Source organism: Procambarus clarkii, chromosome 36 (assembly GCF_040958095.1).
Source record: "Procambarus clarkii isolate CNS0578487 chromosome 36, FALCON_Pclarkii_2.0, whole genome shotgun sequence".
In the NCBI taxonomy this organism is placed as follows: Eukaryota; Metazoa; Arthropoda; class Malacostraca; order Decapoda; family Cambaridae; genus Procambarus; species Procambarus clarkii.
The window spans coordinates 23,560,509-23,587,355 of record NC_091185.1 but is presented as its reverse complement, the minus strand read 5'-3'; positions in this window follow the sequence as shown (position 1 = coordinate 23,587,355).

The window sequence follows — 26,847 nt, the reverse complement described above, 5'->3', positions numbered from 1 at the left end:
TCCTTCCCACTATCGCCCCATAACGATGTCATCAACGATAGTAAGGCTGTTCCATAAGATTCTGAGCAGCAGACTCTCTGAGGCAGTCAGGATCGACAGGCGGCAGAAGGCGTTCATCCCCGTTGACGGATGCCCTGAAAACCTGGTGATCCTGGATGCCCTCCTTGCTGAGGCTCGTGCGCTTAAACACAACACGCACCTGGCGTTTCTGGATATGGAGAAGGCTTTCGATAGCGTCTCCCATCCGGCCATCCACCGGGCCATGAAACGTAAAGGCATTCCGAAGCCTTTAAGGACATATATAATGTCGGGCTACGACAGGTCCTCAACCATAATAACCAGCCAAGGTGAGAAGTCGAAGGACATCCTGATCACTAGGGGGGGGGAAACAGGGTGACCCCTTGTCTCCATTTCTCTTCAACCTAATGATTGATGAGGCAATTACTAGGGCTAAAGACTTGGGGCTAGGGGTTGGACTGGGCGGCGAAAAGGTATCAGCGCTGGCGTTCGCCGACGACCTGGTTGTGGCAGCGGAAACGGCTGCCGGACTACAGACACTCATAACCAGCATTTGCCGCACGCTGCGCGGCTCTGGTCTCAAAGTAAACGCTGCAAAATGCCGGACGCTGAGCATAGCGATTGATGCGCATCGAAAGACATGGCATGTCCCCACCAGGAAGGCATATTACATCGGAGACGATGCGATCAGTACTATGAGTGTGGCGGACGAGTACAAGTACTTAGGGATACTGATCGGGGCCGGGGGCAGACGCTTATCCTATGGTTCCCTGTTTGAGGACGGCCTGACCAATATCACCAAGGCGCCGCTCAAACCCCAACAGAGGTTATACCTACTAAAGCACCACCTAATCCCCAAGATGAACCACCGCCTTGTCCTCGGACACGTGGCTAAAACGGAGTTGGCGAGGTTGGACCGGCGGCTGCGACACGCCACTCGTGGCTGGCTGCGGCTGCCCCATGACACCCCTAACGCCTTTATCCACGCCGACGTCAAGGACGGGGGACTAGGGATACCCGACTTTGCCACATCGATCCGGCTACAAAAGAACAAGCGGCTCGGGGCGCTGACTGGATCAGCGGACCCAGTAGTGGTGGCAGCGGCTCTCCTACCCGCATTCCAAGCGAGAATGCGCCGGTGGGTAGACCCGACCACGGCCGCTGGAACGCCATCCAGCAAGACGACCGAGTGCGCTAGAAGATGGAAGGCAAAACTGTACAGCATGGTCGACGGCGCCGGCCTCACTTCTGCTTATGAGGTCCCATCCTGTCACAATTGGGTCGCGTCCGGCACCCGTTTGCTAAGCGGAGGAGATTTCGCCCACGCCATCCAAATTAGGGCAAACGCTGTAGCCACGCCATCTAGGGCGGCTAGGGGTAGACCCGAGGCTTCTGGTCTCTGTGACGCTTGTCAGAAACCAGGAACCCTGGGCCACATATCCCAGGCCTGCCATAAGACACATGGGGCTCGGGTGAAACGTCACGACGACATCACCCGGTTCGTAGCTGGCCGATTGCGGCAAAGAGGCTTGGAGGTGGAGCGCGAAGTCCGTATACCAGATGGAGGGACCTTCTGCAAGCCAGACATTATAGCTTGCAAAGGTGATGAGGCCTTCATATTAGACACCCAGGTCTCAGCTGATAACTTCCCACTCTCCCATCCACATCAGAGCAAGTGCGACAAGTACGGCACCCCCGAGATCCTGCAGAAGGTCCGGGAGTACACCGGTAAGCATACAGTATCCGCCTCCTCAATAACCCTTAATTGGAGGGGTGGATGGTGCAAGGAGAGTGCGCGTGGTCTACAAGGTATGGGTCTCACCAAGAGCGACCTCGAGATTTGCTCCGTGAAGGCCCTGACCTGGACATATTCTATATACAGAATATGGTCCAAGGCCACGTCAAGGGGCAGGCCTCCCTAGCCCCGGGATCACTGTGCACAGGGTGCATAAGGGTAACTATAGTCACGCTCAGGTGAACCGCAGCCAAGTCAGCTGGTAGCCAACTATCTAAGCAGTTTCGTCATCTGGAGTACCACTTCTCCTAATGGCGTCTCACAAGAGGGTGGATGACCTGGCAGAGCCCACGAGTAGGTAAGGCGGCGACCGGAGGGACCCCATGCGCATACATGATGACCCTTCCGCTCCGGGGCCTAGTTAGGAGCATCCACTGTGTCTAGTTTTCCATGTATGCCGACGTCAAATCATCATCCCTGCCGATTGGGCAGCCTGAGTAGGGTAAAGTGCGACTACGACCGCGCGCACCAGCTGCCCCAGGTGGCACTCTTGAGTGCCAGCCGACAGGTGCCGCGCGCGTCGTCGTAGTCACATGGGGTTTTGGGGGAATTTCCCGGAAGTTTTGGCGTGTTTCGGACGCGTGTGAGCGTCCGATGTTTGGGTATGTGGTCATGAAAGAGGGGAGGTCATGTTGACGAGTGCCAGGTGGTGCGCGAGGTCAACGTCACAGCGCGGGTGTCTAGTCACATAGGGTTTTTGGGGGATTTCCCGGAAGTTTGACGCGTGGCGGACTTGAGTGGCGGGCGAGCAGGTGCGGTCCCCCACCCCGCGCGCGCGGTATGTGGTCAGGAAAGATTGGAGATCTTGTTGTGTGAGAGTAAGTGGTGGAGTAAGAGGAAGGAGTGAAATGAATATGTGTGTGTTTAGCAAGTGATAGAGTAAGAAAATAGAAGGAAGATGGAGGAAGGAGTAAAAGAGTTGATCGTGAGTTAGTGTGTAGATGAGAGGAGAAGGCAGCACGGCCTGTTATGTTGTTTTGGGATGGGAGCTGGATGGAGCTTCCCCTTCGTCTGGAGAGAGTGCTCTGGGCCATTATGTGGTTAGACAAACCCATTGACTCCCCTACAGGAAGGTCTTAAGTGATGTTTGTAAGAAATGTATGGAAAAGACACGGGACTGCACCTGGCTTTTTCTGTGTTCGGGTCAAGAAAGAGAGAAGTCACTCTCGTTGTGAGACTGCAGCGGGCCATTATGTGGTTAGACAAACCATTAACGTCCCCTACAGGAAGAGCTAAGTGTGTGTGTGTGAGGATGAGGGCAAAGTCTCCTGCAGGAGGGGAGTGTACCATTACCTAAAGCGTTTTTCAATGTCGCGACGGGGTAAGCGTACTGGTCGCAGGTTGGAGCCTAACTGGTCATCTTTCCAACTAGTCTGGGTATTTCTCCTACGTCACCGGAAGTGGTGGGACACCCATTACCATTGCGTTTCGCCAGGGTCTGCGACTCTCTCTCTATCTGTCTCTGTCTCCCTGTCTCTCTCTCTCTCTCTCTCTATCTGTCTCAGTCTCTCTGTCCCCATGTCTCTCTCTCTCTCTCTATCACTCGCTCTGTCTCTGTCTCTGTCTCTGTCTCTCTCTCTCTCTCTCTCTCTCTCTCTCTCTCTCTCTCTCTCTCTCTCTCTCTCTCTCTCTCTCTCTCTCTCTCTCTCTCTCTCTCTTCAGATCATTTAATAGTTGGGGAAAGTAACATCATTTTCCTTTCTCCTGCTGCCGCTGTTCACATATCTTTCTCCATTTCACTTAGACTGACAACGCATCAGAGGATGATCACCATGTCAATTTTCAAGCCGCCTTCACTCTCACCCTTACATCCTTGTAAGGTAACACGACCAATATGCTAACTTCGTTCTTTACCCAATATCATTAATGTAACGTGGAGAATATACCAACTTCGTTCGTTCTTTGCCCAAATTTCATTTTAAGAGTAACGATCTGTCTCTCTGTCTGTCTCTGTCTCTGTCTCGGTCTCTGTCTCTCTCTCTCTCTCTCTCTCTCTCTCTCTCTCTCTCTCTCTCTCTCTGTCTCTGTGCCTCTCTCTCGGTCTCTGTCACCCTCTCTCTCTCTCTCTCTCTCTCTGTCTCTCTCTCTCTCTCTCTCTCTCTCTCTCTATCTCTCACTCTGTCTCTGTCTCTGTCTCTGTCTCTCTCCCTCTCTAAAGTCCACCACACGACACTTCACTTAGTAAACTCAGTCAAAGTCAGTAGGTTAGCATTTACTAAAGAGAGAAACATTTCACATCGTCACGGAGATGCGATCTCTACCTACAATTGTTCTTGTTAACTGTGATCACAACATCTGCTGGCCAAATAAATATCATTGAAATGTATGCATGTTTACTCAATCTCCATCACCTCTCCGTCCTACATCCATAGCAAGACTCCTGAATGAATGAACCGGCAGCCCCTCTCGCTGCAGTCTCACCTTCGTGATGGTTTGAGGTGTATTGAGATGGAGGATGTAATGGCTCGACCTTACCCTCTCCCCGTCCACCCCCACTTACCCTTACCCCTACCACCCCCTCCATGGCCGAACCATCACTGCCCCCTTCCCAGACCGGATGTTCAACTAAGCTTTAGTATCACCATTCTTTGCTGAAATAGCATTTTTTTAAGAATATCCAGTCATAAGCAGGTCTTCAATCTTATTATTATAACAAATCATAATTTGCTGTTCTCTCTCTCTGTCTCTCAGTCTCTCTCTCTCTCTTTCTCTCTCTCTCTCTCTCTCTCTCTCTCTCTCTCTCTCTCTCTCTCTCTCTCTCTCTCTCTCTCTCTCTCTCTCTCTCTCTCTCTCTCTGTCTCTCTATCTCTCTGTCTCTCTATCTCTCTATCTCTCTGTCTCTCTGTCGCTCTGTCTCTCTGTCTCTCTGTCTCTCAATCTCTCAGTCTCTGTCTCTCAGTCTCTCAGTCTCTCTCTCTCTCCAGATCATTTAGTAGTTGGGGAAAGTAACATCAGTTCCTTTCTCCTGCTGCCGCTGTTCACGTATCTTTCTCCATCAAGGCTATCTCTCTTAAGACCTACATCATCCAATGTAAAACACCAATCGACGAGAATAAGACCGGTGAGTCGATAGTGAAATAGCTCTGGGTTAAGTCTGTTTTTCAGTTCTTGTAACACAGTCAATGTAGCGTAATGGGAAACCAGTCTTTCTACTGCCTACATAAATAGCGTTTGAAAATGTATGCAAGTCTAGACAAACTCCTATAGCCCTTACATTCTAACACACAAATAAAATATTAGCACATGATTGCATCGCATTATATCATCATTAAGTAACGTGGAGATCAACTTTCTGGCTGTTGTCCGAATATCATTATTGAAATGTGAACTCCATTTAGCCAAACACTATATCTCCATTACATCTCATAGCATATGAATATTACGGTATACCAGTTTTAACCCTCTATAACACAATGTAACATAACTTTCTACAGACCAAATATCGTTTTTAAATGAAAGTATGACTTAGTCCTTATTCATTACATCTCTCACCATATAAAATATTGGCGTCTACCCCTTTTAGCCCTCTGTAACACAGTGTAACGTAACGCAAATCAACTTTTTGCAGTCCAAAATGTCATTTTGAAACGGAAAGTGAGGGTTAGACCATCTCCATTACATCTCTTACCATATAAATAATTGATGGCCACCCCTTTTAGCCCTCTGTAACACAATGTAACACAACGTAACGTATCGCAAATCGACTTTTTGCAATCCAAAATGTCATTTTTAAATGAAAGTATGACTTAGTCCATCTTCATTACATCTCTCACCATATAAAATATTGGCGTCTACCCCTTTTAGCCCTCAGTAACACATTGTAACGCTACGTCGCGTAACGCAAATCAACTTTTTGCAGTCCAAAAGGTCATTTTGAAACGGAAAGTGAGGGTTAGCCCATCTCCATTACATCTCTACCATATAATTAATTGTTGACTACCCCTTTTAGCCCTCTGTAACACAATGTAACACACCGTAACGTATCGCAAATCAACTTTTTGCAGTCCAAAATGTCATTTTTTAAATGAAAGTATGACTTAGCACATCTTTTACCATATAATATTGTCCTCTACCAGTTTTAGCCCTCTAACACAATGTAACGTAACGCAATCAACTTTTACAGCCCAAAATGACGTTTTTAAATAAAGTAGGACTTAGTCCATCTCCATTACAGCTCCTTCCATAAGAATATTACGGTCTACCAGTTTTAGCCCTCTGTAACACAATGTAACGTAACGGGGAAAATCATCTTTGTCGGATGAGCAAATAACATTATTGAAAATGACATCCGTGTTTAACCATTACATCCAAAACACAAGAAAAATATTACCGTTTTTCTTGAGAAACTTATATGTGGAGATCATATCTCCAGAGTCCACACAATAAGCCACACATCACACATCTTCTGTTTTCAAATCGCAGCTCGCATCTAATTTAATGTTATTTTTTTTTTTGCAGAAACTATGTTTTGAGATTAAGCTCAATGTCGGCAATTACTATTCGTATCATCAAACTCCTTTCAGTCAACAAAATTCACATTTCATATCGCGTGTGTAGATTAGAGAGAGAAGGCGAACATAGCGTGCAGCTAGTCAAAACTTATCATAACAGATATGATTTCACAGAGTTTTTCAACCTTTGCAAGTTTTTTTTCATTGTTATCTCTTCACTCGTGCTAAGTGAGTCAGACAAAAATGTGACATTTCATTTCATTATTAACCATGCAATATGCTATTACCTAGGTAGTCAAAACATATAACAAGCGTTATTTCACAGGAATTTTGTCTAGCAAATATGCTTCCTTTAAGCAGTTCAACACATCAAACACCTCCAGTCTGCGAAATTCCCTTTAGTCAATAATCATCCTTTACAGTATTTCTTGACTAGAATAGCACTCCAAAACATAAGTGGTCATTTTTATTCTCACTGTCGCACTATAGTCAATAATTTGTCTCGCAGAGTGACAAGTTATGCATAGTGACGAGATTTCATGGTGTGCATAGTTTAAGAGAGTTCACACTGTATTAATTACGGTCATGGATATCTTATGTTATGTTTATGAAGACCATCTCTTCTTATTTTTTTATCATTTTCACGCCCCACAGCTTTACAGTCTTCTCATATTCTTTTTCAAATAAAGTTTGTTTACTGTTTTCCAGTAGATCGGCCTCACATTACATATATTAATCAATTTTCAAATTCAGTTCAGTTTCTTTTCAATATCGCAGCTTTGTTGCCCCCACAGCCCGTATCTAGTTCAAGACCTCTTATTATCAATGTCATTAATACGGTTATCATCAACCACGTATTGGATGTCTCTGTCATTCAGTCATCAACGTAGTATGTGTTTAATGAACGTGAGAATCACTTCATGTGCACTCATTTTAGTTTAGTTTAAAGTTTTACATCTTGAATTAATACCGCTATTGGATAGCTCAGACATTCAGTTAACATCTCAGTAAGTGAAAATCTTTTCATGTGAGCTCATTTTTAGTTTAGGATAAGGTTTTTCCATCGTGAAATGCTATTATCAGTAACCAGGTATTGGATGAAACTACCATTCAGTTTACATCTCAGTAACTGTTTACTGAACATTGTTATCCATCCATGCAACCTCATTTTTAGTTTTAAGTTTCTACATCGTAAAAATAAAATATTACTATCACCAGCCGTGTATCGGATAGCTCAACCATTCAGTTAACATCTCAGTAAGTGAAAATCTTTTCATGTGAGCTCATTTTTAGTTTAGGATAAGGTTTTCCATCGTGAAATGCTATTATCAGTAGCCAGGTATTGGATGGGTGGACCATCCAGTTTACATCTCAGTAACAGTTTACTGAACATAGATATCCCTCCATGGGACCTCATTTTTAGTTTAAGTTTCTCCATCGTAAATAAAAATAAAATATTACTATCACAATCCTTGTATTGGCTCTGCTCCGGCATTCAGTTTACATCTCAGTAAGTGTTTACTGAATGCAAAATCGCTACATGTGTGGTCATAAGGTTTTCTCATCGTGAAATGCTATTATCAGTAACCAGGTATTGGATGACACTACCATTCAGTTTACATCTCAGTAACTGTTTACTGATCATTGTTATCCATCCATGCAACCTCATTTTTTTAGTTTTAAGCTTCTACATCGTAAAAAATAAAATATTACTATCACCAGCCATGTATCGGTAGCTCAACCATTCAGTTTACAGCTCAGTAACTGTTTACTGAACATAGACATCCCTCCATGCGAGCTCATTTTTTAGTTTAAAGTTTCTCCATCGTAAAAAATAAAAATATTACTATCACAAACCATGTATTGGGTGGGTCAACCATCCAGTTTACATCTCAGTAATAGTTTACTGAACATAGATATCCCTCCATGTGACCTCATTTTTAGTTTAAAGTTTCTCCATCCTAAATAAAAAATAAAATATTACTATCACAAACTTTGTATTGACCAGCTCCGGCATACAGTTTACAACTCAGTAAGTGTTTACTGAATGCAAAATCGCTACATGTGTGGTCATTTAGTTTAAAGTTTCTCAATCTTAAAATATTACTATCAACATCAACCATGCAATGGCCGGCTTAGTCTTTCAGTTCACATCTCAGTAAGTGTTTACTGAATGCAAAATCGCTACATGTGTGGTCATTTAGTTTAAAGTTTCTCAATCTTTAAATATTACTATCATCAACCATGCATTGCCTGGCTAGTCTTTCAGTTTACATCTCAGTGAGTGTTAACTGAATGTGGAAATTATCACGCGTTAGCATTTAGTTTAGTTTCAAGTTTCAATTAAATACTAACATCATCCCCGTATTGGGCTGTCGGCATTCAGTTACCCACTCGGAGAGTGTTTACTGAACGTCGAAATCATTTCCTGTAGACACATTTTTTACTTGAACCCGTCTCCACTCCAAACCGGACCTCCGGTCCGAGTCAGGACCGGCGGTCCTGACTCGGACCGGAGGTCCGGTTTGGAGTGGAGACGGGTTCAAGTAAAAAATGTGTCTACAGGAAATGATTTCGACGTTCAGTAAACACTCTCCGAGTGGGTAACTGAATGCCGACAGCCCAATACGGGGATGATGTTAGTATTTAATTGAAACTTGAAACTAAACTAAATGCTAACGCGTGATAATTTCCACATTCAGTTAACACTCACTGAGATGTAAACTGAAAGACTAGCCAGGCAATGCATGGTTGATGATAGTAATATTTAAAGATTGAGAAACTTTAAACTAAATGACCACACATGTAGCGATTTTGCATTCAGTAAACACTTACTGAGATGTGAACTGAAAGACTAAGCCGGCCATTGCATGGTTGATGTTGATAGTAATATTTTAAGATTGAGAAACTTTAAACTAAATGACCACACATGTAGCGATTTTGCATTCAGTAAACACTTACTGAGTTGTAAACTGTATGCCGGAGCTGGTCAATACAAAGTTTGTGATAGTAATATTTTATTTTTTATTTAGGATGGAGAAACTTTAAACTAAAAATGAGGTCACATGGAGGGATATCTATGTTCAGTAAACTATTACTGAGATGTAAACTGGATGGTTGACCCACCCAATACATGGTTTGTGATAGTAATATTTTTATTTTTTACGATGGAGAAACTTTAAACTAAAAAATGAGCTCGCATGGAGGGATGTCTATGTTCAGTAAACAGTTACTGAGCTGTAAACTGAATGGTTGAGCTACCGATACATGGCTGGTGATAGTAATATTTTATTTTTTACGATGTAGAAGCTTAAAACTAAAAAAATGAGGTTGCATGGATGGATAACAATGATCAGTAAACAGTTACTGAGATGTAAACTGAATGGTAGTGTCATCCAATACCTGGTTACTGATAATAGCATTTCACGATGAGAAAACCTTATGACCACACATGTAGCGATTTTGCATTCAGTAAACACTTACTGAGATGTAAACTGAATGCCGGAGCAGAGCCAATACAAGGATTGTGATAGTAATATTTTATTTTTATTTACGATGGAGAAACTTAAACTAAAAATGAGGTCCCATGGAGGGATATCTATGTTCAGTAAACTGTTACTGAGATGTAAACTGGATGGTCCACCCATCCAATACCTGGCTACTGATAATAGCATTTCACGATGGAAAACCTTATCCTAAACTAAAAATGAGCTCACATGAAAAGATTTTCACTTACTGAGATGTTAACTGAATGGTTGAGCTATCCGATACACGGCTGGTGATAGTAATATTTTATTTTTACGATGTAGAAACTTAAAACTAAAAATGAGGTTGCATGGATGGATAACAATGTTCAGTAAACAGTTACTGAGATGTAAACTGAATGGTAGTTTCATCCAATACCTGGTTACTGATAATAGCATTTCACGATGGAAAAACCTTATCCTAAACTAAAAATGAGCTCACATGAAAAGATTTTCACTTACTGAGATGTTAACTGAATGTCTGAGCTATCCAATAGCGGTATTAATTCAAGATGTAAAACTTTAAACTAAACTAAAATGAGTGCACATGAAGTGATTCTCACGTTCATTAAACACATACTACGTTGATGACTGAATGACAGAGACATCCAATACGTGGTTGATGATAACCGTATTAATGACATTGATAATAAGAGGTCTTGAACTAGATACGGGCTGTGGGGGCAACAAAGCTGCGATATTGAAAAGAAACTGAACTGAATTTGAAAATTGATTAATATATGTAATGTGAGGCCGATCTACTGGAAAACAGTAAACAAACTTTATTTGAAAAAGAATATGAGAAGACTGTAAAGCTGTGGGGCGTGAAAATGATAAAAAAATAAGAAGAGATGGTCTTCATAAACATAACATAAGATATCCATGACCGTAATTAATACAGTGTGAACTCTCTTAAACTATGCACACCATGAAATCTCGTCACTATGCATAACTTGTCACTCTGCGAGACAAATTATTGACTATAGTGCGACAGTGAGAATAAAAATGACCACTTATGTTTTGGAGTGCTATTCTAGTCAAGAAATACTGTAAAGGATGATTATTGACTAAAGGGAATTTCGCAGACTGGAGGTGTTTGATGTGTTGAACTGCTTAAAGGAAGCATATTTGCTAGAAAAAATTCCTGTGAAATAACGCTTGTTATATGTTTTGACTACCTAGGTAATAGCATATTGCATGGTTAATAATGAAATGAAATGTCACATTTTTGTCTGACTCACTTAGCACGAGTGAAGAGATAACAATGAAAAAAAACTTGCAAAGGTTGAAAAACTCTGTGAAATCATATCTGTTATGATAAGTTTTGACTAGCTGCACGCTATGTTCGCCTTCTCTCTCTAATCTACACACGCGATATGAAATGTGAATTTTGTTGACTGAAAGGAGTTTGATGATACGAATAGTAATTGCCGACATTGAGCTTAATCTCAAAACATAGTTTCTGCAAAAAAAAAATAACATTAAATTAGATGCGAGCTGCGATTTGAAAACAGAAGATGTGTGATGTGTGGCTTATTGTGTGGACTCTGGAGATATGATCTCCACATATAAGTTTCTCAAGAAAAACGGTAATATTTTTCTTGTGTTTTGGATGTAATGGTTAAACACGGATGTCATTTTCAATAATGTTATTTGCTCATCCGACAAAGATGATTTTCCCCGTTACGTTACATTGTGTTACAGAGGGCTAAAACTGGTAGACCGTAATATTCTTATGGAAGGAGCTGTAATGGAGATGGACTAAGTCCTACTTTATTTAAAAATGTCATTTTGGGCTGTAAAAGTTGATTGCGTTACGTTACATTGTGTTAGAGGGCTAAAACTGGTAGAGGACAATATTATATGGTATAAGATGTGCTAAGTCATACTTTCATTTAAAAAATGACATTTTGGACTGCAAAAAGTTGATTTGCGATACGTTACGGTGTGTTACATTGTGTTACAGAGGGCTAAAAGGGGTAGTCAACAATTAATTATATGGTAGAGATGTAATGGAGATGGGCTAACCCTCACTTTCCGTTTCAAAATGACCTTTTGGACTGCAAAAAGTTGATTTGCGTTACGCGACGTAGCGTTACAATGTGTTACTGAGGGCTAAAAGGGGTAGACGCCAATATTTTATATGGTGAGAGATGTAATGAAGATGGACTAAGTCATACTTTCATTTAAAAATGACATTTTGGATTGCAAAAAGTCGATTTGCGATACGTTACGTTGTGTTACATTGTGTTACAGAGGGCTAAAAGGGGTGGCCATCAATTATTTATATGGTAAGAGATGTAATGGAGATGGTCTAACCCTCACTTTCCGTTTCAAAATGACATTTTGGACTGCAAAAAGTTGATTTGCGTTACGTTACACTGTGTTACAGAGGGCTAAAAGGGGTAGACGCCAATATTTTATATGGTGAGAGATGTAATGAATAAGGACTAAGTCATACTTTCATTTAAAAACGATATTTGGTCTGTAGAAAGTTATGTTACATTGTGTTATAGAGGGTTAAAACTGGTATACCGTAATATTCATATGCTATGAGATGTAATGGAGATATAGTGTTTGGCTAAATGGAGTTCACATTTCAATAATGATATTCGGACAACAGCCAGAAAGTTGATCTCCACGTTACTTAATGATGATATAATGCGATGCAATCATGTGCTAATATTTTATTTGTGTGTTAGAATGTAAGGGCTATAGGAGTTTGTCTAGACTTGCATACATTTTCAAACGCTATTTATGTAGGCAGTAGAAAGACTGGTTTCCCATTACGCTACATTGACTGTGTTACAAGAACTGAAAAACAGACTTAACCCAGAGCTATTTCACTATCGACTCACCGGTCTTATTCTCGTCGATTGGTGTTTTACATTGGATGATGTAGGTCTTAAGAGAGATAGCCTTGATGGAGAAAGATACGTGAACAGCGGCAGCAGGAGAAAGGAACTGATGTTACTTTCCCCAACTACTAAATGATCTGGAGAGAGAGAGAGACTGAGAGACTGAGAGACAGAGACTGAGAGATTGAGAGACAGAGAGACAGAGAGACAGAGCGACAGAGAGACAGAGAGATAGAGAGATAGAGAGACAGAGAGATAGAGAGACAGAGAGAGAGAGAGAGAGAGAGAGAGAGAGAGAGAGAGAGAGAGAGAGAGAGAGAGAGAGAGAGAGAGAGAGAGAGAGAGAGAGAGAGAGAGAGAGAGAGAGAGAGAGAGAGAGAGAGAAAGAGAGAGAGAGAGACTGAGAGACAGAGAGAGAGAACAGCAAATTATGATTTGTTATAATAATAAGATTGAAGACCTGCTTATGACTGGATATTCTTAAAAAATGCTATTTCAGCAAAGAATGGTGATACTAAAGCTTAGTTGAACATCCGGTCTGGGAAGGGGGCAGTGATGGTTCGGCCATGGAGGGGGTGGTAGGGGTAAGGGTAAGTGGGGGTGGACGGGGAGAGGGTAAGGTCGAGCCATTACATCCTCCATCTCAATACACCTCAAACCATCACGAAGGTGAGACTGCAGCGAGAGGGGCTGCCGGTTCATTCATTCAGGAGTCTTGCTATGGATGTAGGACGGAGAGGTGATGGAGATTGAGTAAACATGCATACATTTCAATGATATTTATTTGGCCAGCAGATGTTGTGATCACAGTTAACAAGAACAATTGTAGGTAGAGATCGCATCTCCGTGACGATGTGAAATGTTTCTCTCTTTAGTAAATGCTAACCTACTGACTTTGACTGAGTTTACTAAGTGAAGTGTCGTGTGGTGGACTTTAGAGAGGGAGAGAGACAGAGACAGAGACAGAGACAGAGTGAGAGATAGAGAGAGAGAGAGAGAGAGAGAGAGAGAGACAGAGAGAGAGAGAGAGAGAGAGAGAGAGAGGGAGACAGAGACCGAGAGAGAGGCACAGAGACAGAGAGAGAGAGAGAGAGAGAGAGAGAGAGAGACAGAGACCGAGACAGAGACAGAGACAGACAGAGAGACAGATCGTTACTCTTAAAATGAAATTTGGGCAAAGAACGAACGAAGTTGGTATATTCTCCACGTTACATTAATGATATTGGGTAAAGAACGAAGTTAGCATATTGGTCGTGTTACCTTACAAGGATGTAAGGGTGAGAGTGAAGGCGGCTTGAAAATTGACATGGTGATCATCCTCTGATGCGTTGTCAGTCTAAGTGAAATGGAGAAAGATATGTGAACAGCGGCAGCAGGAGAAAGGAAAATGATGTTACTTTCCCCAACTATTAAATGATCTGAAGAGAGAGAGAGAGAGAGAGAGAGAGAGAGAGAGAGAGAGAGAGAGAGAGAGAGAGAGAGAGAGAGAGAGACAGAGACAGAGACAGAGACAGAGACAGAGCGAGTGATAGAGAGAGAGAGAGAGACATGGGGACAGAGAGACTGAGACAGATAGAGAGAGAGAGAGAGAGAGACAGGGAGACAGAGACAGATAGAGAGAGAGTCGCAGACCCTGGCGAAACGCAATGGTAATGGGTGTCCCACCACTTCCGGTGACGTAGGAGAAATACCCAGACTAGTTGGAAAGATGACCAGTTAGGCTCCAACCTGCGACCAGTACGCTTACCCCGTCGCGACATTGAAAAACGCTTTAGGTAATGGTACACTCCCCTCCTGCAGGAGACTTTGCCCTCATCCTCACACACACACACTTAGCTCTTCCTGTAGGGGACGTTAATGGTTTGTCTAACCACATAATGGCCCGCTGCAGTCTCACAACGAGAGTGACTTCTCTCTTTCTTGACCCGAACACAGAAAAAGCCAGGTGCAGTCCCGTGTCTTTTCCATGCATTTCTTACAAACATCACTTAAGACCTTCCTGTAGGGGAGTCAATGGGTTTGTCTAACCACATAATGGCCCAGAGCACTCTCTCCAGACGAAGGGGAAGCTCCATCCAGCTCCCATCCCAAAACAACATAACAGGCCGTGCTGCCTTCTCCTCTCATCTACACACTAACTCACGATCAACTCTTTTACTCCTTCCTCCATCTTCCTTCTATTTTCTTACTCTATCACTTGCTAAACACACACATATTCATTTCACTCCTTCCTCTTACTCCACCACTTACTCTCACACAACAAGATCTCCAATCTTTCCTGACCACATACCGCGCGCGCGGGGTGGGGGACCGCACCTGCTCGCCCGCCACTCAAGTCCGCCACGCGTCAAACTTCCGGGAAATCCCCCAAAAACCCTATGTGACTAGACACCCGCGCTGTGACGTTGACCTCGCGCACCACCTGGCACTCGTCAACATGACCTCCCCTCTTTCATGACCACATACCCAAACACAACACGCTCACACGCGTCCGAAACACGCCAAAACTTCCGGGAAATTCCCCCAAAACCCCATGTGACTACGACGACGCGCGCGGCACCTGTCGGCTGGCACTCAAGAGTGCCACCTGGGGCAGCTGGTGCGCGCGGTCGTAGTCGCACTTTACCCTACTAGCCTGCTGCTTTGGCCTTCAGCGTTTGTTTGTTCTTTTTTAAATGTTATACTGTGCACCCCTACCTATGTGTGCTGTGTCCCATATAGAAAAAACCAACTACAAAAGAATTTTCCATTAATGTTTTTGTTTATTTTCAGGTTATTATTATGCATTATTAGTATCATCTTAACTCTTGTGGGTGTGATGAGATCTGCCATATATGTTTATTTTAGTTTGTGTGTGTTAGGGTATTAGGTATGCTTAGGGGTCCGTCTCGCCATGCCCTGTGGCTGGGGGGATCGGGCTCCGAAGCTACATAAAAACCCTATACCCCCCCGAAGTGGCAAGGGGAGTTAGGGGACAAAAAAAAAAATAACCTACACAAGTGTCTCAGGGTAACCCTACACAAGTGTCTCAGGGCAACCCTATATGAGTGTCTCAACGTAACCCTACACGAGTATCTCGCAGTAACCCTACACGAGTTTCTCAGGGTAACCCTACACGGGTGTCTCTGGGTAACCCTACAAAAGTATCTCAGGGTAACCCTACACAAGTGTCTCAGGGTAACCCTATATGAGTGTCTCGTGGTAACCCTATACAAATGTCTCAGGGTAACCCTACACAAGTGTCTCGGGGTAACCCAATATGAGTGTCTCGGGTTAACCCTACACAAGTGTCTCAGGGAAAACCTACACGAGTGTCTCAAGGTAACCCTACACGAGTGTCTCAGGGTAACCCTACACGAGTGTCCCAGGGAAACCCTACACAAGTGTCTCAGGGAAACCCTATATGAGTGTCTCAGGGTAACCCTACACACGTTTCTCAGGGTAACCCTATATGAGTGTCTCAGGGTAACCCTACACACGTTCCTCAGGGTAACCCTACACGAGTGTCTCAGGGTAACCCTTCACGAGTGTCTCAGAATATCACTACACAAGTGTTTCAGGGAAACCTTATATGAGTGTCTCAGGGTAACCCTTCACGAGTGTCTCAGGGTAACCCTACACAAGTATCTCAGGGTAACCCTACACGAGTGTCTTAGGGTAACCCTACACGATTGTCTCAGAGTAACCCTACACGAGTGTTTCAGGGTAACCCTACACAAGTGTCTCAGGGTAGCGCTATATGAGAGTCTCAGGGTAACCCTTCACGAATGTCTCAAGGTAACCCTACACGAGTGTCTTAGGGTAACCCTTCACGAGTGTCTCAGAATATCACTACACAAGTGTTTCAGGGAAACCTTATATGAGTGTCTCAGGGTAACCCTTCACGAGTGTCTTAGTGTAACCCTACACGATTGTCTCAGAATAACCCTACACGAGTGTCTCAGGGTAACCTTACACGAGTGTCTCAGAGTAATCTTGCACAAGTTTCTCAGGGTAACCCTATATGAGTGTCTCAGGGTAACCCTACACAAGTGTCTCAAGGTAACCCTACACGAGTGTCTCAAGGTAACCCTACACGAGTGTCTCAGGGTAACCCTACACGGGTGTCTCGGGGTAACCCTACACGGATGTCTCAGGGTAACCCTACACGAGTTTCTCAGGGTAACCCTGCAAAAGTGTCTCAGGGTAACCCTACACAAGTGTCTCAGGGTAACCCTACACAAGTGTCTCAGGGTAACCCTACACAAGTGTCTCAGGGTAACCCTACACAAGTGTCTCAGGGTAACCCTATATAAGTGTTTCAGGGTATCCCTACACAAATATCTCAGGGTAACCCTACACGAGTGTCTAAGGGTAACCCTACTCGGGTGTCTCTGGGTAACCCTACAAAAGTGTCTCAGGGTAACCCTACACAAGTGTCTCAGGGTAACCCTATATGAGTGTCTCAAGTTAACCCTACACAAGTGTCTCAGCGTAACCCTAAACAAGTGTTTCAGGGTAACCCAACTCGGGTGTCTCTGGGTAACCCTACAAAAGTGTCTCAGGGTAACCCTACACAAGTGTCTCAGGGTAACCCTACACAAGTATCTCAGGGTAAACCTATATGAGTGTCTCAGGGAAAACCTTCACGAGTGTCTCAGAGTAACCCTACACGAGTGTCTCAGGGTAACCCTCTGTGAGTGTCTCAGGAAACCCTACACAAGTGTCTCAGGGTAACCCTACACAAGTGTCTCAGGGTAACGCTATATGAGTGTCTCAGTGTAACCCTACACGAGTGTCTCAGGGTAACCCTACACGAGTGTCTCAGGGTAACCCTACACGAGTGTCTCAGGGTAACCCTTCATGAATGTCTCAAGGTAACCCTACACAAGTGTCTCAGGGTAAACCTACACAAGTGTCTCAAGGTAACCCTACACAAGTGTCTCAGTGCAACCCTACACGAGTGTCTCAGGGTAACCCTACACAAGTGTCTCAGGGTATCCCTATATGAGAGTCTCAAGGTAACCCTACACGAGTATCTCGGAGTAACCCTACACGGGTTTCTCTGGATAACCCTACAGAAGTATCTCAGGGTAACCCTACACAAGTGTCTCAGGGTAACCCTATATGAGTGTCTCGTGGTAACCCTACACAAATGTCTCAGGGTAACCCTACACAAGTGTCTCGGGGTAACCCTATATGAGTGTCTCGGGATAACCCTACACAAGTGTCTCAGGGTAAACCTACACGAGTGTCTCATGGTAACCCTACACGAGTGTCTCAGGGTAACCCTACACGAGTGTCCCTGGGTAACCCTACACAAGTGTCTCAGGGTAACCCTATATGAGTGTCTCAAAGTAACCCTACACAAGTATCTCAGCGTAACCCTACACGAGTGTCTTAGGGTAACCCTACACGATTGTCTCAGGGTAACCCTACACGAGTGTTTCAGGGTAACCCTACACAAGTGTCTCACGGTAACCCTACACGAGTGTTTCAGGGTAACCCTACACAAGTGTCTCAGGGTAACCCTTCACGAATGTCTCAAGGTCAACCTACACAAGTTTCTCAGGGTAACCCTATATGAGTGTCTCAGAGTAACCCTACACAAGTTTCTCAGGGTAACCCTATATGAGTGTCTCAGGGTAACCCTACACAAGTGTCTCAGGGTAACCCTATATGAGTGTCTCAGGGTAACCCTACACAAGTGTCTCAGGGTAACGGTACACGAGTGTGTCAGGGTAACCCTATATGAGTGTCCCAGGATAACCCTACACAAGTGTCTCAGGGTAACCCTACAAGAGTGTCTCAAGGTAACCCTTCACGAGTGTCTCAGGGTAACCCTTCACAAGTGTCTCAGGGTAACCCTACACGAGTGTCTCAGGGTAACCTTACGCAAGTGTCTCAGGGTAACCTTACGCAAGTGTCTCAAGGCAACCCTACACGAGGGTCTCGAGGTAATCCTTCACGAGTGTCTCAGGGTAACCCTACACAAGTGTATCAGGGTAAGCCTACAAGAGTGTCTCAGGGTAACATTACACGATTGTCTCAGGGTAACCCTACACAATTGTGTCAGGGTAACTCTGTATGAGTGTCGCAGGGTAACCCTACACGAGTGTCTCAAGGTAACCCTACACGAGTGTCTCAGGGTAACCCTACACGGGTGTCTCGGGGTAACCCTACACGAGTGTCTCAGGGTAACCCTACACAAGTGTCTCAGGGTAACCCTACACGAGTTTCTCAGGGTAACCCTACAAAAGTGTCTCAGGGTAACCCTACACAAGTGTCTCAGGGTAACCCTACACAAGTGTCTCAGGGTAACCCTTCACAAGTGTCTCAGGGTAACCCTACACAAGTGTCTCAGGGTAACCCTATATAAGTGTTTCAGGGTATCCCTACACAAATATCTCCGGGTAACCCTACAGGAGTGTCTAAGGGTAACCCAACTCGGGTGTCTCTGGGTAACCCTACAAAAGTGTCTCAGGGTAACCCTACACAAGTGTCTCAGGGTAACCCTATATGAGTGTCTCAAGTTAACCCTACACAAGTGTCTCAGCGTAACCCTAAACAAGTGTTTCAGGGTAACCCAACACGGGTGTCTCTGGGTAACCCTACAAAAGTGTCTCAGGGTAACCCTACGCAAGTGTCCCAGGGTAACCCTACACAAGTGTCTCAGGGTAACCCTATATGAGTGTCTCAGGGAAAACCTTCACGAGTGTCTCAGAGTAACCCTACACAAGTGTCTCAGGATAACCCTACACGAGTGTCTCAGGGTAACCCTCTGTGAGTGCCTCAGGAAACCCTACACAAGTGTCTCAGGGTAACCCTACACGAGTGTCTCAGGGTAACCCTACACGAGTGTCTCAGGGTAACCCTACACGAGTGTCTCAGGGTAACCCTTCATGAATGTCTCAAGGTAACCCTACACAAGTGTCTCAGGGTAACCCTACACAAGTGTCTCAAGGTAACCCCTACACAAGTGTCTCAGTGCAACCCTACACGAGTGTCTCAGGGTAACCCTACACAAGTGTCTCAGGGTATCCCTATATGAGTGTCTCAAGGTAACCCTGCACGAGTATCTCGGAGTAACCCTACACGAGTTTCTCAGGGTAACCCTACACGGGTTTCTCTGGGTAACCCTACAAAAGTATCTCAGGGTAACCCTACACAAGTGTCTCAGGGTAACCCTATATGAGTGTCTCGTGGTAACCCTACACAAATGTCTCAGGGTAACCCTACACAAGTGTCTCGGGGTAACCCTATATGAGTGTCTCGGGATAACCCTACACAAGTGTCTCAGGGTAATCCTACACGAGTGTCTCATGGTAACCCTACACGAGTGTCTCAGGGTAACCCTACACGAGTGTCCCAGGATAACCCTACACAAGTGTCTCAGGGTAACCCTATATGAGTGTCTTAGGGTAACCCTACACACGTTCCTCAGGGTAACCCTATATGAGTGTCTCAGGGTAGCCCAACACACGTTCCTCAGGGTAACCCTACACGAGTGTCTCAGGGTAACCCTTCACGAGTGTCTCAGAATATCACTACACAAGTGTTTCAGGGTAACCTTATATGAGTGTCTCAGGGTAACCCTTCACGAGTGTCTCAGGGTAACCCTACACAAGTGTCTCAGGGTAACCCTACACGAGTGTCTCAGGGTAACCCTTCACGAGTGTCTCAGGGTAAACCTACACGAGTGTCTCAGGGTAACCCTACACGAGTGTTTCAGGGTAACCCTACACAAGTGTCTCAGGGTAGCGCTATATGAGAGTCTCAGGGTAACCCTTCAAGAATGTCTCAAGGTAAACCTATACGAGTGTCTCAGGGTAACCCTACACGAGTGTCTTAGAGTAATCTTACACAAGTTTCTCAGGGTAACCCTATATGAGTGTCTCAGGGTAACCCTACACAAGTGTCTCAGGGTAACCCTATATGAGTGTCTCAGGGTAACTCTACACAAGATTCTCAGCGTAACGGTACACGAGTGTGTCAGGGTAACCCTATATGAGTGTCCCTGGATAACCCTACACAAGTGTCTCAGGGTAACCCTACAAGAGTGTCTCAAGGTAACCCTTCACTAGTGTCTCAGGGTAACCCTAAACGAGTGTCTCAGGGTAACCTTACGCAAGTGTCTCAGGGTAACCTTACGCAAGTGTCTCAGGGTAACCTTACGCAAGTGTCTCAGGGTAACCTTACGCAAGTGTCTCAGGGTAATCTTACACGAGTATCTCAGGGTAACCCTACACGAGTTTCTCAGGGTAACCCTACACAAGTGTCTCAGGCTAACCTTTCGCAAGTGTCTCAGGGTAACCCTACACAAGTGTCTCAGGGTAACGCTATATGAGTGTCTCAGGGTAACCCTATATGGGTATCTCAGAGTAACCCTACACGAGTTTCTCAGGGTAACCTTACACAAGTGTCTCAGGGTAACCCTATATGAGTGTCTCAGGGAAAACCTTCACGAGTGTCTCAGGGTAACCCTACACAAGTGTCTCAGGATAACCCTACACGAGTGTCTCACAGTAACCCTCTGTGAGTGTCTCAGGAAACCCTACACAAGTGTCTCAGGGTAACCCTTGACAAGTGTCACAGGGTTAACGATATATGAGTGTCTCAGGGTAACCCTACACGAGTGTCTCACGGTAACCCTACACGAGTGTCTCAGGGTAACCTTACACAAGTGTCTCAGTGCAACCCTACACGAGTGTCTCAGGGTAACCCTACACAAGTGTCTCAGGGTAATCCTATATGAGTGTCTCAAGATAACCCTACACGAGTATCTCGGAGTAACCCTACACGAGTTTCTCAGGGTAACCCTACACGAGTGTCTCTGGGTAACCCTACAAAAGTATCTCAGGGTAACCCTTCACAAGTGTCTCAGGGTAACCCTATATGAGTGTCTCGTGGTAACCCTATACAAATGTCTCAGGGTAACCCTACACAAGTGTCTCGGGGTAACCCAACGCAAGTGTCTCAGGGTAAACCTACACGAGTGTCTCAGGGTAACCCTACACGAGTGTCCCAGGGTAACCCTACACGAGTGTCCCAGGGTAACCCTACACAAGTGTCTCAAGGTAACCCTACACGAGTGTCTCAGGGTAACCCTACACGAGTTTCCCAGGGTAACCCTACACGAGTGTCCCAGGGTAACCCTACACAAGTGTCTCAGGGTAACCCTATATGAGTGTCTCAGGGTAACCCTACACACGTTCCTCAGGGTAACCCTATATGAGTGTCTCAGGGTAACCCTACACACGTTCCTCAGGGTAACCCTATATGAGTGTCTCTGGGTAACCCTACACACGTTCCTCAGGGTAACCCTACACGAGTGTCTCAGGGTAACCCTTCACGAGTGTCTCAGGGTAACCCTACACAAGTATCTCAGGGTAACCCTACACGAGTGTCTTAGGGTAACCCTACACGATTGTCTCAGGGTAACCCTACACGAGTGTTTCAGGGTAACCCTACACAAGTGTCTCAGGGTAGCGCTATATGAGAGTCTCAGGGTAACCCTTCACGAATGTCTCAAGGTAAACCTACTCGAGTGTCTCAGGGTAACCCTACACGAGTGTCTCAGAGTAATCTTACACAAGTTTCTCAGGGTAACCCTATATGAGTGTCTCAGGGTAACCCAATATGAGTGTCTCAGAGTAACCCAATATGAGTGTCTCATTGTAACCCTACACAAGTGTCTCTGGGTAACGGTACACGAGTGTGTCAGGGTAACCCTATATGAGTGTCCCTGGATAACCCTACACAAGTGTCTCAGGGTAACCCTACAAGAGTGTCTCAAGGTAACCCTTCACGAGTGTCTCAGGGAAACTCTTCACAAGTGTCTCAGGGTAACCCTACACGAGTGTCTCAGGGTAACCTTACGCAAGTGTCTCAGGGTAACCTTACGCAAGTGTCTCAGGGTAACCTTACGCAAGTGTCTCAGGGTAACCTTACGCAAGTGTCTCAGGGTAACCTTACACGAGTATCTCAGGGTAACCCTACACGAGTGTCTCAGGTAACCCTACACAAGTGTCTCAGGGTAACCTTACGCAAGTGTCTCAGGGTAACCTTACGCAAGTGTCTCAGAGTAAACCTACACAAGTGTCTCAGGGTAAGCCTACACGAGTGTCTCAAGGTAACCCTACACAAGTATCTCAGGGTAACCCTCTGTGAGTGTCTCAGGAAACCCTACACAAGTGTCTCAGGGTAACCCTCTGTGAGTGTCTCAGGGTAACCTTACACAAGTGTCTCAGGGTAACCCTTGGTGAGTGTCTCAGGAAACCCTACACAAGTGTCTCAGGGTAACCCTCTGTGAGTGTCTCAGGGTAACCCTCTGTGAGTATCTCAGGGTAACCCTACACAAGTGTCTCAGGGTAACCCTATATGAGTGTCTCAGGGTAACCCTACACGAGTTTCTCAGGGTAACCCTTCACGGGTGTCTCTGGGTAACTCTACAAAAGTATCTCAGGGTAACCCTACACAAGTGTCTCAGGGTAACCCTATATGAGTGTCTTGTGGTAACCCTACACAAATGTCTCAGGGTAACCCTACACAAGTGTCTTGGGGTAACCCTATATGAGTGTCTCGGGTTAACCCTACACAAGTGTCTCACGGCAAACCTACACGAGTTTCTCAAGGTAACCCTACACGAGTGTCTCAGGGTAACCCTACACGAGTGTCCCAGGGTAACCCTACACAAGTGTCTGAGGGTAACCCTATATGAGTGTCTCAGGGTAACCCTACACACGTTCCTCAGGGTAACCCTATATGAGTGTCTCAGGGTAACCCTACACGAGTGTCCCAGGGTAACCCTACACAAGTGTCTCAGGGTAACCTTATATGAGTGTCTCAGGGTAACCCTACACACGTTCCTCAGGGTAACCCTATATGAGTGTCTCAGGGTAACCCTTCACAAGTGTCTCAGGGTAACCCTACACAAGTATCTCAGGGTAACCCTACACGAGTGTCTTAGAATAACCCTACACGATTGTCTCAGGGTAACCCTACTCGAATGTTTCAGGGTAACCCTACACAAGTGTCTCAGGGTAGCGCTATATGAGAGTTTCAGAGTAACCCTTCACGAGTGTCTCAGGGTAACCCTACACGAGTGTCTCAGGGTAACCCTACACGAGTGTCTTAGGGTAAACCTACACGAGTGTCTCAGGGTTACCCTACACGAGTGTCTCAGAGTAATCTTACACAAGTTTCTCAGGGTAACCCTATATGAGTGTCTCAGGGTAACTGTACACGAGTGTGTCATGGTAACCCTTCACGAGTATTTCAGGGTAACCCTATATGAGTGTCCCAGGATAACCCTACACAAGTGTCTCAGGGTAACCCTACAAGAGTGTCTCAAAGTAACCCTTCACGAGTGTCTCAGGGTAACCCTTCACAAGTGTCTCAGGGTAACCCTACACGAGTGTCTCAGGGTAACCTTACGCAAGTGTCTCAGGGTAACCTTACACAAGTGTCTCAGTGTAACCTTACACAAGTGTCTCAGTGTAACCTTACACGAGTATCTCAGGGTAACCCTACACGAGTGTCTCAGGGTAACCCTACACAAGTGTCTCAGGGGTAACCCTACACGAGTGTCTCAAGGTAACCTTACACAAGTGTCTCAGGGTAACCCTACACGAGTGTCTCAGGGTAACCCTACAGTAGTGTCTCTGGGTAACCCTACACGAGTGGCCCATGGTAACCCTACACAAGTGTCTCAGGGTAACCCTACACAAGTGTCCCAGGGTAACCCTACACGAGTGTCCCAGGGTAACCCTACACAAGTGTCTTAGGGTAACCCTACACAAGTGGCCCAGGGTAACCCTACACGAGTGGCCCAGGGTAACCCTACACAAGTGTCTCAGGGTAACCCTACACAAGTGTCCCAGGGTAACCCTACACGAGTGTCTCAGGGTAACCCCAACACAAGTGTCTCAGGGTAACCCTACACAAGTGTCTCAGGGTAACCCTACATGAGTCTCACAGGGTAACCCCTACACAAGTGTTTCAGGGTAAGCCTACACGAGTGTCTCAGGGTAACCCTACACGAATGTTTCAGGGTAACCCTAAACGACTCCATTTTAGGGTAACGATATACGAGTGAACATCAGGGGGTAACGATAATCATGTATGTCTCAGGGTCTTGCAATACGAATGTAATTCACGAATGTTATCGCTGTACGAGTGTGTTTCAAGATTATGCTGTACAAGTGTGTCTCAGGATAACTCTGTACAAATGTATCTCAGTAGTGTGAAATTCGACTATGACTGACGTTTTTAGTTTTCCATTGTTCTGTACTATCCTAGTTGTACTCATCTAGTTGTGCTGGCGGGGGGTTGAGATTTTTCGTTGTGTTCCCGCTTCTCAACCGTCAATCAACTGGTGTACAGATTTCTGACTTTACTGGGCTCTGTCATACCTATTTATGAAACTGGTAATGGAGTCAGCCTCCACCACATCACTTCCTAGTGCATTCCATTTATTAACTACTCTGACACTGAAAAAATCTTTCTAACGTCTCTGTGGCTCATTTGGGTACTAGGTTTCCACCTGTGTCCCAGTGTTCCTTTTCCAACCGTGCTGAAGTGTGTGTCTTTGTCCACCCTGTCAATTCTCCTGAAAATTTTATAGGTGGTTATCATGTCTCTCCTTATTCTTCTGTTTTCCAGGGACATGATGTTCAACTCCTTTAGCCTTTCCTCGTAGCTCATTCCTCTCAGTTCCAGGACGAGCCTGGTGGCATACCTCTAAATCTTTGTCGTGTGTTTAACTAGGAATGGACTCCAAGCTGGAGCTACATATTCCATGATTGGTCTGATATAAGTGGTATACAGGATCCTGAACGATTCCTTACACAAGTTTCTAAAGGCAGTTCTTATGTTAGCCAGTCTAACATATGCCGCTGATGATATTATTTTGATGTAGGCCTCTGGGGACAGGTTCGGTATGATATCAATCCCCAGAACTTTCACTCTATTTGACTCTTGCAGGATTTCAGTTCCCACATGGTACCTTGTGTTCAGCCTCCTGCTCTCCTCGCCTAATTTCATTACTTTACACTTTTCTGATTTGAACTTTAGCAGCCATTTTCTAGACCATTCCTCCAGTTTGTCCAGGTCATCCTGTAGTCTGTGAATGATGTCAGAGGATGGTCGTGTGTGTACTAAAGTTTCCTGTAAACATTGCTCCTTAATGTCCTTTATTTTGGGCAAGTTTTTAGTCTTCCAAGGCATGAGTAGATCGTAGCACAAGCTGTGTTTAATCGCTTGTGGAATAGGACTGTTGTAGCGAACCTATTCACGAGTCGATTGATGCGGGTCTGTTCATGGGACGGTCGTAAAGGGTCTATTCATGGAACGGGGGTAGTGGGTCTAGGCGTGAGACAGTCGTAGCACCAGTCGTGTTTAGTAAGTCTAGGCAGGGGACAATCGTATCGCCATGGGTATTTTAGCAACCAGTAGTATGGGACGGTTCCAGCCATTCCTATGTTCATATGAGTGACATCATCAGCCAGTCATCATCCTCTCTCAATTAATCAATTTTCAATAGTTGCATATTTAATCCCATTTTCAATTATTTATCATTTAATCTCATTTCCAAAGGTTAATAATTTTTACCAAACAATCAGTTAAAAGATTGTATATATAACATACAGAAATTGCAGAAGGCCTATTGGAACCATTCAGCTATTTATATCCACCCATACTCATTCATATTTATATTACTTTAGGAATTAAATAAGCATCAGAAGGTCTATACATAATTTTTTTTATAAGTTCACACCCTTGTATTTGTCCAATTCTTTACATGAACCCTATCTATTGCTTAATAAATACCCAATTGATATATCCTTAGATTCATCCACTTTATTCACGTCACCTATGTGAAACTATTAATACCCACTTGCTGTACCCATTCATCCACTCGTACACTTTGCCCTTCAACTAACTATAGCATTGCTTATTTGTTCTAGTTCTGTTTAGTAAAGGACTAATTAAATTGCGATAAAGAGTGTTGGTGGCCCAGCCAAAGGTTACATATTTGTATCTAATATTTTTTCTCAAATTTTAAATTTTAAAGTCGTAGTTGACTTTTACACTCCAAGTCACGCACATGAAATTTCAAGCTAAATTTTCTAATATGCTACACTCACCTGAGATCTATAGAAGAAGAGCGAAATCTGATTATGCATTTTTGTTTTACGAGATAGTCAACGACACCAAAATAT